General features: G+C 38.5%; 1 pseudogene; it reads left to right on the top strand.

The window, feature by feature from the left end:
- Positions 1 to 11,307: 11,307 nt before the first annotated feature.
- On the top strand, positions 11,308 to 12,017 carry LOC127202385 (40S ribosomal protein S3-like; annotated as a pseudogene).
- The last annotated feature ends 1,244 nt before the right edge of the window (positions 12,018 to 13,261 follow it).

Genomic DNA, 13,261 nt, shown 5'->3' on the forward strand with positions numbered 1-13,261 from the left:
GATCTACAGATTCCATGCAATTCTGATCAAAATTCTTTTTTAAAATAATTTTAAAAATATTTTATTAATTTATTCATATTACATCTCAATGGTTATCCCATCCCTTGTATCCTCTCATTTCTACCTCCCTCCCATTTTCTCCTTACTCCCCTCCCCTATGACTGTTCCTGAGGGGGATTTCCTCCCCCTGTATATGCTCATAGGGTATCAAGTCTCTTCTTGGTAGCCTGCTATCCTTCCTCTGAGTGCTACCAGTTCTTCCCATCCAGGGGACATGGTCAAATATGATCAAGATTCTTAACCAATCTTGGAAGAGCAATTCTCAGCTTCATTAGGAAAAACAAAAAAACCCAGAGGAGCTAAAACAATCAGGTACAATAAGAAACTTCTGGAGGTATCTCCACTCCTGATTTCAAGCTGTGTTACAGAACAACAATAATTAAAACTGCATGGTACTGGAATAGAAACAGACTGGTGAAACAATGGAATCACATGATTTTTGACAAAGAAGCTAGAACTGCCCAATGGAAAAAAGATAGCATCTTCAAGAAATGGTGCTGGTCTAATTGGATGTCGACATGTAGAAAAATGCAAACAGATCCATATTTATCACCCTGCACAAAACTTAAGTCCAAGTGGATCAAGGGCCTCAACAGAAAACCAGAGACACTAAATTTAGTAGAAGAAAAAGTGGGGAAGAGCCTTGAACTCATTGGCACTGGAGAAAACTTCCTGAACAGAACACCAACAGCTCAGGCTCTAAGATCAACAATTAATAAATGGGACCTTTTGAAACTGAAAAGCTTTTGTAAGGCAAAGGACATGGTCAATAGATCAAAATGGCAGCCCACAGACTAGGAAAAAATCTTCACCAACCCTACAGATGACAAAGGGCTAATATCCAAAATATATAAGAATGCAAGAAATTAAACAGAAAAGAATCAAATAATCCAATTAAAAATGGGGTACAGAACTAAATAGAAGTCTCCTCAAAGGAATCATGAATAGCAAGAAACACAAAGAAATGTTCAACCTTATTAGTCATCAGAGAAATGCAAACCAAAACAACTGTGTGATTAAAGTTTCCACCTGTCAAAATGATTAAGATAAAAAACTCAAGAGAGTCCCAATAGGATGTCCTCCCCTCTGTCCCAGTTTCCTAGTAAGTGAAGGCTTTCATGGGACATGCCCCTTGGGCTAGTATGCAGATATAAGTGAGTATATACCATTTAAGTCTTTCTGCTTCTGGGTTAACTCACTCATTATGATACTTTCTAGCTCAATCCGTTTATCCACAAATTTCGGGAATTCCTTGTTTTTAATAGCTGAGTAGTATTCCATAGTGTATATGTACCACAGTTTCTTTATCCATTCTTCTACTGAGGGGCACTTAGGCTGTTTCCATGATCTGGCTATTATGAATAAGGCTGCTGAAGCATGGGAGAATGGCAAAGTAGAAGGATCCAGAGGGTCCTAGAAACCTACAAGTAGAACATTATGATAGGCAGATTTGGGCCCAGGGGTCCCGCTCAAAATAAGGCACCAGCCAAGGACAATAGAGGCGGTAAACTTTAAACCCCTACCCAGATCTAGCCAATGGTCAAAACAGTCTCCACACTTGAGTGGAGAGTGGGATATGACTTTCTCATGTACTCTGGTGCCTCACATTTGACCATGTCCCCTGGAGGGGGAGAGCTGGTGGCACTCAGAGGAAGGACAGCAGATTACCAAGAAGAGACTTGATACCCTATGAGCATATACAGGGGGAGGTAATTCCCCTCAGGAACAGTCATAAGGGAGGGGAATAAGGGGAAAAGGGGAGGGAGGGAAGAATGGGAGGATACAAGGGATGGGATAACCATTGAGATGTAACAAGAATAAATTAATAATAAAAAATTTAAAAAAATAATTTAAAAGATGATGTGACTAATTACATCCAGCATTGCATGGATGTGTAGTGTATATTATACACAGGGTACCATACACTGATTTTTCATCTTTACAATAGTTTAACATTTTTACATCATTAAATAATGTTGAGAAAAAAATACTCAAGAGAGTTTTGATCATAAAACAAGGACATTGCTCCACTATGTTCATAGCAGCTTTATTTGTAATAGCCAGAAACTGGAAACCTAGATATCTCTCAACTGAAGAATGGATCAAGAAACTGTGGTACATTTACACAATGGAATACTACTCACTTATAAAAAACAAGGAAATCATGAAATTTGTAGACAAACTGATGGAATTAAAATCAATCATACTGAGTGAGGTAACCTAGACCTAGAAAGGCACATATGGTATGCACTCAATTATAAATGGACATTGGCCATATGGTACAGGATAACCATAGTACAGTACACAGACCCAAAGAAGCTAAGTAACAGAGAGAGCCTAAGGGAGGATGCATGAATCTCACTGAGAAAGGAAAACAGAATAGAAAGAGGAAGTGCTTGAAGAGAAGGAACAGGATAGGAGATGGGGTGCTGAGGGAAATAAGGGTGAGAATCTGATGTAGGAATGGAGGAGCACCATTAATGCTAGTTAATAGAGGTCAAGTTTCTACCTGGACAACAGCTCAATTTCTCAGTGCTCAGGGAAGTAAGAGATGTCTTCAGCAATAGTGCCTTGCCATCAGGTTGTGAAGAACAACCAATCCTTCTGGAAAGAGCCTGTGATATTTTAGGGGATGAGTATATGAGGTTTCTTTAGTCCATGACTCAACAAGATTAACTCATTCTTGGCATTGAGTGTTTTGCTTGTTCACATATGATGTCTATGAGGGATAGTCTCCCCATTATATGATTACTCTGTTTAGAGTTCTTTCATCTTTGAATTTTTTGGTAAGTTTTTATGAAAGTATGTTTCCATATGGATTTTTTAAAAGGCCTTTAGTGTTGATCATTCCCATATTCTCTCCTTTACCCTTCTCTCTTATACTCCAACACATTTAACCCTCCTATTTTAGCTTCCCCATTACCTCTTTATAACATTGTATACTACCTCCACTTTATTTGGAAATCTAAAATTTAAGTTGGATCTAACTAGAAAAATCTTCCTGTGGTCTAGTTTTCACGGTACTGGAAAATACCATGCAACCAGACTGAAGAAGAAGAAGAAGAAGAAGAAGAAGAAGAAGAAGAAGAAGAAGAAGAAGAAGAAGAAGAAGAGGAGGAGGAGGAGGAGGAGGAGGAGGAGGAGGAGGAGGAGGAGGAGGAGGAGGAGGAGAAGAAGAAGAAGAAGAAGAAGAAAAAGAAGAAGAAGAAGAAGAAGAAGAAGAAGAAGAAGAAGAAGAAGAAGAAGAAGAAGAAGAAAAAGAAATGATTAGCCCTACCCAGCGAAGTGCATGAACCACAGCAATTACATCCTTAAAGGTATACTCAGTAGCACTCACATATTGGTAGAAACCAACAACTGTCTAATTGGACTTAAGGTCCACTCATGGCCTCTTCTAGAAACTAAGCCAAATTCTCAGGGATAGTTAGTCCATGAATCATAAAAGAGAATCTACTACCACAATTTTGATAGGTCAGCATAATTCCTCTCTGCATTCTAAATCTTATATTTATACCCACAGATAAACAGCTACTACTCTTAAGCAAAGAGGCTTTTCTTTACAGCATATGGAGACCATGACAGAAAAACACAACTAGACAGAATTCAGAAATGAATGGATTATAAGGAACATAACCTCAATCCATACATTTATATCATAACACCTTCCTCTATGAATCAGAGAAAATCTTAGAGATGGGCATGGAAATATTGTGAGAATCAGAATGCCAGAATGTTTGCTGTGAAGTAGTTTTTCATAGAAATGGCTGCATAAACAAGATCGAAATAATAACAATATTAGTAGATTTGTCGACACAGAAGGGGAATAAATCTCATAAGGGTCCTACCCATCCATGAGGAAATTAGGCAAGTAATGACTGCTGAAGTAGGGATAATTAACTGTTCCAAGGGATGAATCAGGCCCGTAACTGATAATCTAATGCAAAATAGTCAGTATTGGAAACCATATATACATATGACAAAATGGATGTTGTAGGTTACATATATATGTATGTATATGTGTACATATATATGTATATAAATGTACACACACACATATATATAATGAGAAATAGTAATTAAGAAAAACAAGGTACCAATATAAGAAGAGTCAGGAAAAGAGTTGAACTAGAGAATTTGGGAGAGGCCAGAAGGAGAAGGAGGGGGGGGAGAAAGTGATATAATTGTATTTTAATTAATAATGTATATATATGAAGACATGTTGTTACCATTTCACCAGAATTCCCTCCATTCTACATAGAGTAAGAGTGGGATTCACTCCATTGAATTTGGTTCTTTATGCCTTACAGTTTAGATTATTTTTTGTGAGCTCAGTCATCTTATGGTTAGTGTAATTAAATATAGGTTGAGACAGGATAGAAAGGCAGAAAATTAAAGGGACACAGAAAGTTAAAAGAGCCCTTCAACCCAAATTCTGTTGACTTCTTCAAGCTGACATTCAATAATTTAAGCACAATTAATATGAGTTGTAAAGGTTGTCTACACAGAGAAAAATTTGTTTTACAGAGATATTTCATATAAGACTGTTAAAATGGCAATGGACCATGCTTGAGACACAGTGATATGGCTTTTCTTCTTTTCCCACTTTAAACCTCCTAGGAATCTCACCAGAAACTCATTTATGGTAATGGGCTTTGCTTAACCTGCTCTTATAACCATTGTATACAATGGGTTTATCATATCATATTGCAATTCTGTCTAAGGTACCTCTCATGTACGGAAAAAGAGATAACAAAAATATTTTCATAACAGCACTTTGAGATGTAACTTGAAAGCCAGTATAAGTGTCTTTATTGCTAACACATATAAGCATGACTTTCTAAACTCATATTCAGTATGTACTAATTTTTCCTACATGTCTGTTATGTGTGCTTAAAGCCATGTTAACAATGTCTTCCTAGCCAGGCCTGGTTGTATTCCCAGCACTTAGGAGACAGAGGAAAACAGATCTTTGTGAGCATCCTGGTCTGCATAGTGAGTTCCAGGGCTACAAATTGAGATCCTGTCTAAAAAACAAACAAACAAACAAACAAACAAACAACCGCAGTAAATTCTAGATGTGCTTTATATGGGTTCATCCTGAAATTCTCTTCTGTGATAAAACCAAGAACCCCAGTTGCATCTGAGTAGAGATTTCTGCCAGCGGTGTTATGCAGCTTCATGTCTGAGCCCTGTTCCATTACCACTGATATCATTACACGCAATCATAGCACAAGTGATAGTAATGTCATTTAAACAGAAGTTTTTTTGAAAATCATAGACCCATCGTCACTCATATTATTATTATATGCTCTCCTTTATTTTCTTGCATTTTACTTTTTCATAGTGCCATACTTACTCAAGGTGTATATGTAACTTCCAGTGCCTTGTAGCAAGCATCCTTGAAGTCAGCTTGTAAACAACTGCCACTGTAATTCTCCGCTCTTCCCTCACTAGGCCCAAGCCTGTTTTATACAGATGGGCTAGATGTCTTGTGACACGAAACTGACTTCATATGATTAGCCTTGCCAAAGATAATTAAACAAAATTAGTTTGTAAACACAGGCAGCAATTTATTCTTTTTTATCCCACCCTCCGCCCCCAGTTTAAAGTGCAAGTTTACCTTTACTTTGCAGCCAGGTAGGATCGTTAAGGACAAAAGAAATATACGAGGAATGCTGTTCTGGCTTGTGTAAATAACCTGACAAAAAGACTTGTTGATTAACCAGTGCCCAGTGTGTTCATTTGGGATGCTTTGTTGTTTGCTTTTATTAGGCATTTATAAAACAAAACTTGTTTTCACCCAGCATTGTAATTACTGTAATTAGAGTTTATGTGTGAAGTACCACATATCTATTGTGTACAGGGTTTTCAAAGTAACAAGCATACTGAATTACCTTACTAATTTTGTTGATTCAATAATTAGTTCATATAGGATATTTAATAATGTCTCACACTACAAAATTAAAGTCCTTCTAATTAAAATAACACTGAGTTTTGGAGCAAGAACATTTTTCTTGCTTGTTCTCTCTCTTACTTCTCAGGGCTCACTGGACATACTGCTTATATTGAAAATGGAGAGCAGAGCAGCCAGGGTTCTGAGATGATGTTTTCCCTGAGAGGATAACAAGAATGAGTGGCATGCCATGCTTTCCCAGGGAACAGAACTGTAAATATGGAGAGGAGAAACAGGTCTCGAGCTTTATGGTGCTGATATCTTATGGGGATTAGCTCTTCTTGTCACCGTAATGTGTTATGTTGAAAGGGGCAGGCAGCATTATTGAGAGGCTGGTGCAGAGTCCCAAGAGTGTACTCAGGAAATATAGTGGCAGTAGATGTTGCCTCACGGGTGAAAATAAATCCACAGCATGTGGATTGTCTGTCTGGAAATGTTTGTCATTCACTGTATAGTTCATCTGAAACATTTCTTTAAAATTACAAAATATCAAGTGCAGAATAGGTCATCCCCAAGTCTCCAATTTTCTCTCACACAACGGTGGGGTCCACTCACGGTATGCATGGTGTGAGCTTTGTAGGGAATCATACTTTTCAGTGTTGTTAAAGTTCATCTAAAGTGGCTCTTGATATTCTAGACTAATTTTTAGTTAATATGCTCAGTTTATTTTTAATCTATTTCCAAACTCTACTACTAAGCACTAGTTAAACTGGACCAAGATGCTGCAGACAAGATACTGTCCCCATGTGTTAAGATGCTCTTGTCCCACCTCTCTAACCTTTTTTGCCCTTAGTAGTTCTTAATCAAATCACTGTTGTATTAAGTTCACATGGTGTTAGTGCTCATGTGTAGATTTGTTGCTGTTATGAATTTTAGAAGAGTAAGTGAGGTGGGGGATGCATCAAGGTTGGTGAGGAATATATGTTGTACAAAGAGGTGAGAGTTTTCCTAGGTATTTTTTTAGGGTACAAAGTAGGAGCTTTCATATATATATGATTTCATATATATATATATATATATATATATGAAATGTATGTAATGAATCTCCTTTCATATATATATATATATATATATATATATATATATATATATGGAATGTATGTAATGAATCTCCTTTCATATATATATATGAAAGGAGATTCATTACATACATTCCATCCCATTGCATACATTCATGTCTTTTGAACAGTGAAAAGAGGTCTAAAGACAGAGATCCATGTCATAAAAACTTAAAGTTTGTCTTTGTGAAACTCATTAGACTATATTATTAGAATTAAGTTTCTTCTGTGATCACAATTAGAATTTTGGTGGGGGTGGAAACAAATATAGTTAAGGCTTTGTTTATAGTATATAAATGCTTTTAGACTTATTACTATGTTAAAGATGGTTCTGGATCCAATTCTTCACTACTATATGGTGGAATTAATATCAAAATCATATATTCTATTGCAGGACAGAAATAACTCAATCTTATTAACTTCCTAGGCATAAATAAGAAATTTGTGTTCTCAACTGAATTGTGACACTTGTATGGCTTCTAGATGGTGTTTTAAATAACATTTACTTTCAAAATTATTTGTCAAATATAAAAGCTAATAATCTTTAGTCATCTCACATCTCTGTGTTCTGATCTGCATGTATTTTTAAGGTAACTTTTATATAACTTGAACCTGAGAGTATGAAGAACAGCCTACTCATAGTTCCATGTTTTCTTGCCTCTCATGTTTCTGGTGAGGAAGTATGCAGCAAAGACATGGATCTTCCAACCTCTATCTGCGTCTTTCTACATGTTATAGACCACTTGGGGGAAGAGTTTGCTCAGTGTGGACTAACTTTTCAAGGAGCTCCTTATAGGTGGATGTAGCCATAGGTTGTATTTTAGCAAAGGGTATGCGATTGGAATTGGTGAACCCCACTTTCAGTCATAACTCACAGATGCCTTCTGTTACAATAATAGTTCATTTTAATTACCAACCCAACATAGTCTAGAATTTTTGGGAAAATAATATCAATGAGGGCTTGTTTAGATCATGTTGGCTTATAGATATGTTTGTAAAGGAGTATCTTAATTATATGAGTTGAGGTGAGAAGATTTGTCCATTGTGGGTAGTATCATTCCCTGGGTTTAAGTCCTAGTATATATGAGTATAGAGATGAGGCTGCACAGAAGCAAGTGTTCATGCAGTTATTATCTCTCTGCTCTTGACTGGGGATTGTGATGTGACTACCTAGTTCAACTTTCCACCTTGACTTCTCTGAAGTGATGGACTGTGTCAGATGAAAAAAACCTGTCTTCCAATGGGGAGAGAGAAGGACCCAGAGGGTCCAGGAAGCCTACAAGAAGACCATCAAGGCTGGTGGATCTGGACTTAGGGGGCCTGCACAAACTTCTATACCAACAAAGGACAATGCATGCAGTAAACCTAGACCCCTATTCAGATCTAGCCAATGGACCGCTCATTCTCCATGGTTGTTGGGAGAGCAGGGACTGCCTCTGACATGAACTCTGGTGTCCCCTATTTGACCACTTCTCCTTGGTGGGGGAGGCCTGGTGGCACTCACTGGAAGGAGAAGCAGGCTACCCCAATGAGACCTGATAGGCTGTGACCATTTGGTGGGGGAAGAGGTCCCCTTGTGTCACAGGTCTAGGGGATGGGGATGGGGTGAAAGAGGGAATGGGGAGGCATGGGAAGATACAAGTGAGGGGATAACAATTGGGATGTAATGTGAATAAATTATTTTAAAAAGAAAGAAAAAAATGTACTTTCTTAAAGTTGCTTCTGTCAGGATATCTTATCTCAGGACCAGAACACGTTTCTAGGCCTTGAGGACAACCCAGTAAGAAGCAACCCAGAGTTCATGTGATTGAGGAAGGAATGCACAGGGACCACTTAGCAACCCAGAGCTCCGCTGGCTTGAGCTATAAGCTCACTCAGCTACAAAGCAGTCAGGTCACTCTGACATAGAACTCTGCAGCAAGCCTTAGTAATTACCCTTTTGTGAAAAAAAAAAAAAACACATTCCAAAGTACCTTACCTTAGAAGCAGTTCACTGATCTAGTCTAGACTAGTTTTAGCTTATATGCAGTAAGTCAAACTGTGTCTGCTGAAAGGACACAGGAGAAATCCCCTTTTTACTATAACACACACACACACACACACACACACACACACACACACACACACACACACGTCATTCATGCCAATCAAAATAGGAAACTACCAATGCCTCCTCCCTTAGCAACCAACTCTTCGTTTTCTTGGACTCACTACAGAAAGTCCCAAACACTGACACAGGCTTCTTAATCCACAAACTTGCTCAGATCAGCCTGATCTTTTGCCACATACCTAACCAGAACTTTCTTTTTGCTTGGAGATAAAATCCTCTGCTATTTTGCAATTCATATGTGCTTCTTCCAGTCTTGGAACCAAGAACCAGGAAAAACCCAGTCCTGACAGAGAACAACAACACTTACACTGCTGCTAGCCCTTATTATTCCTGCTCGGTAATTTTTTGCTAATGAGAGAAATCACGATCATGATTTGGTTTCTATATTCAGATGAGTCATTAAGATCCCATTATACTCTGCTCTTCTAATTTTAAGTCTCTGAACACTAAGTGGTTTTAGATAAGGAGCATTTCGACTGCTAAGACTTCTTTGGTCCCTTTTCTTACCTTAAGCCTGCTTCTGACAACAGCATAAATGAAATTATGTATGAGCCTATGAAATAACTTCTGTTAAAATGTATAGGATTCAACATTTAAAAGAAATTCCATTTCAATACACGGTGAAATTTTCAGATTATATTGAGAATTGGGGCTGTTACTGTCAGTTATACTGAAAGAATTCCAACATGGTAAATTACCTGACAAGTTGTGGTGTTTTATGTGCTGTACTGAAATAGGAGTATTTGTTTTGCTTCAGTGGGTACTTAATTATTTGTTTCTTCTTGACAGTGTGCTAGAATTAATTCATAGCATTGTGGAGCTGCTTTAAACAGCCTCTGGAGAGTATGGGCTGGCTCCTGCTAACTCGTTGTCTGAATGCTTTGCCCTCACTTTAAATATATTAAATTAGAGTCATGAATTACTTTTATAAAGAGAGAAATTACACCTTTTATATCCTAAAGGAGGTTTCATGGGTGCAAGATGAAAGAAGCTCAACACAATTTTGTGAAGTGGAGCTTGCTGTCCGAATCCTGTTTGTGCTATGTTCATGGAGAAATAGCTCCTCAAGAGCACAGTGCACAAGCCCAGGCACACTCCTCGTCACCACCAATTTAACTAGGTTTCTAAGCTAAGATCTGGCCTCAGTCCCTGCTACAGCATAAGCTTGATTTTTCCCATCTAAAACTCATGTTGGAATATAGTCCTCATAAAAGATTAAGAAGGAAGGAATGGCGTCTAATGACTCTGCATCCAACTTCTTTGGGCTTAGTTGGCAGTGTTTGAATGAGAAGTTAAGCAAAACAGCATGACCTTGGGTTTTTGTTTTTGTTTTTGTTTTTTAAGAAACAGAAAAAAAAAAAAAAAAAAAAAAAAAGATGTGGTGCCAGTGGGGACTTTTAACAGGTGATTATATCTTTGCTTTCATGAGTGGATTAATCCATTCAAGTGACTAATCCACCCATGTGATTAAAGGAATAATGGTAAATGGTTATTTTGAGACTAGTGTGTTACAAACACTAGTTTTACTGGATCTCTCTTGTGCAGTGTTGTGCACTGCCTAGTGCCCTGTACCACCTTGGGATTTGTCCACCAAGAAGGCCACCCGTAGGTGCAACTGGTTTATTGGCCAGGATCACGGGCCAATAAGATTTTTTATAATTCATGAAGACTGTTGTACTGTGTTATCAATAGTAGAAGCTAGATAAGGATCATTCTTTATGAGAAGTAAATGGCATAGAATGAATTGATCCAAAGGTTTTATAAATTGGTGAGATTTTGTAATATAATATTTATATTTTATAATTTGTTCATTATTTACAAACCCTTTAGTAATTGAGACATCCCAGAATGTTGAATGGTAATGTTCATTATTTAATGTTGGAATTTTATTTTTCATCTGGAAGGAAACTAAGTCTATTAGAATGGTAAACTAATGTCCTTTAGGGATTCATAAGAATCCCTGAGAAAAGAAAATTCTAGGAATAGTGAAAATCTACTTTTACTAGAAATGTAACTTTTTTAATCCCATAGACATTTTCCAATTAAAATGAAACCTATGTGCTAGATTTACGGTTAGGAATTGAAATGTCCTAATCATTTTCCTTTCAATGGCCCACAGCGGCAAGATGGAGGTACAGATTTCCAAGAAGAGGAAGTTTGTGCCTAAGGGTGTCTTCAAAGCTGACCTGGACGAGTTCCTCACTCGGGAGCTGGCTGAAGATGGCTATTCTGGAGCTGAAGTCCGAGTTATACCAACCAGAACAGAAATCACTATTTTAGCTGCCAGAACACAGAATGTTCATGGGGAGAAGGGTCGTCAGATCAGAGCGCTGCCTGCAGTGGTCCAGAAGAGTTTCGGCTTCTCTGAGGGCAGTTTAGAGCTTTATGCAGAGAAGGTGGCCACCAGAGGTCTGTGTGCCGTTGCCCAGGCAGAGTCTGTACGTTACAAACTCCTAGGAGGGTTTGCTGTGTGAAGGGCCTGCTATGGTGCACTTCGGTTCACTATGGAGGGTGGGGCCAACGGCTGCGAGGTAGGGGTGTCCGGGAAGCTCCGAGGATAGATGAAGTTTGTGGATGGTCTGAGGGTTCACAGGGGAGACCCTGTTAACATTGTTGACACTGCCATGCGCCATGTGTTCCTCAGACAGGGTATGTAGGGTATCAAAGTGAAGACCATGCTGCCTTGGGACCCAAGTGGTTAATGTTGGCCCCAAGGAGCCTCTACCTGACCACTTAAGCATTGTGGAACCTAAGGATGAGATCACCACCCATCTCAAAACAGAAGGGTGGGAAGCCAGGGCCACCTGCCATGCCCCAGCCGGTGCCTATGGCATAACATTTTATAAAATCTTGCACAAAGAAAAAGAAAGAAAGAAAGAAAGAAAGAAAGAAAGAAAGAAAAAAAGAAAGAAAGAAAGAAATGTCCTAATCAAAGTCCTATTTTTTTTTAAACCCATGTTAGCTATTTTGAAGGGGAGTTGTGATATTGATAATTTATTTTTTTTCATGAACTCTTACGGTTCACTTAAATGTCACTAGGAGTTTCAGTAGAGGCTTGTTTTGTAAGAAAACATCTGTATGAATAAACCATTTTGTGATCTTTCTAGAGTGGGTATTCCGGAGACACTTAGGAAGCCAAAGAAAGAATACTATTGTACTCACCTGGCCTGGGAGTGGAAAAACACGCAGGTAATGGGTCCAGAATAATAGGAGAGTGTTACAAACTGAAACCCAAATAAGGTCTTCTGTTTGTGTTCCTGAGTATCACTAGCATTCTACAGGTTAGGCTACAGCAGCCATACTAACAATTTTCCAGGAACCAAACCAATGATTGCCCATTTACGTTTCATTTGTATTGTGTTTGCTTTTACAAGTTGTACTTAGAGGAAATATCCACCCCTTTCTATATTTGGAGAAAGTGATTTAATATTCAGTCTAGAGTTTGATTTGTGGTGGAAGATGTCTGTCTTATGGTTTGAGGTAGAGTCTTTCCCTGAGACCTGTAGCTCGCTGATTAGCCTAGGCTAGCAGGCCAATTAGTCCCAGGGATCCACCTATCTCTGCCTCGTTAGTGCTTGGATTACAAGTGCACACCATGCCACACCTGACTGGTTTTTCTGGGTGCTGGCCATTACAAACTTACCAACTGACTTATCTCCCCAACTCATGTCTCAAATTATGGTACTAACAGTGATAAGTTTTTCTAATTCCAACTGTAGTCCTTTCTAAGTCTTTACTGTAAGAAATTACAAAACAAGAACATTGTTTTTTTTTTTTTTAATTAATTTATTCTTGTTACATCTCAATGTTTATCCCATCCCTTGTATCCTCCCATTCCCCCCCCCCCATTTTCCCATTATTCCCCTCCCCTATGACTGTTCTTGAGGGGGATTACGTCCCCCTATATATTCTCATAGGGTATCAAGTCTCTTCTTGGCTACTTGCTGTCCTTCCTCTGAGTGCCACCAGGTCTCCCCCTCCAGGGGACATGGTCAAATGTGAGGCACCAGAGTACGTGAGAAAGTCGTATCACACTCTCCACTCAACTGTGGAGAATATTCTGACCATTGGCTAGATCTG

This window comes from Acomys russatus, chromosome 18, assembly GCF_903995435.1.
Source record: "Acomys russatus chromosome 18, mAcoRus1.1, whole genome shotgun sequence".
In the NCBI taxonomy this organism is placed as follows: domain Eukaryota; kingdom Metazoa; phylum Chordata; class Mammalia; order Rodentia; family Muridae; genus Acomys; species Acomys russatus.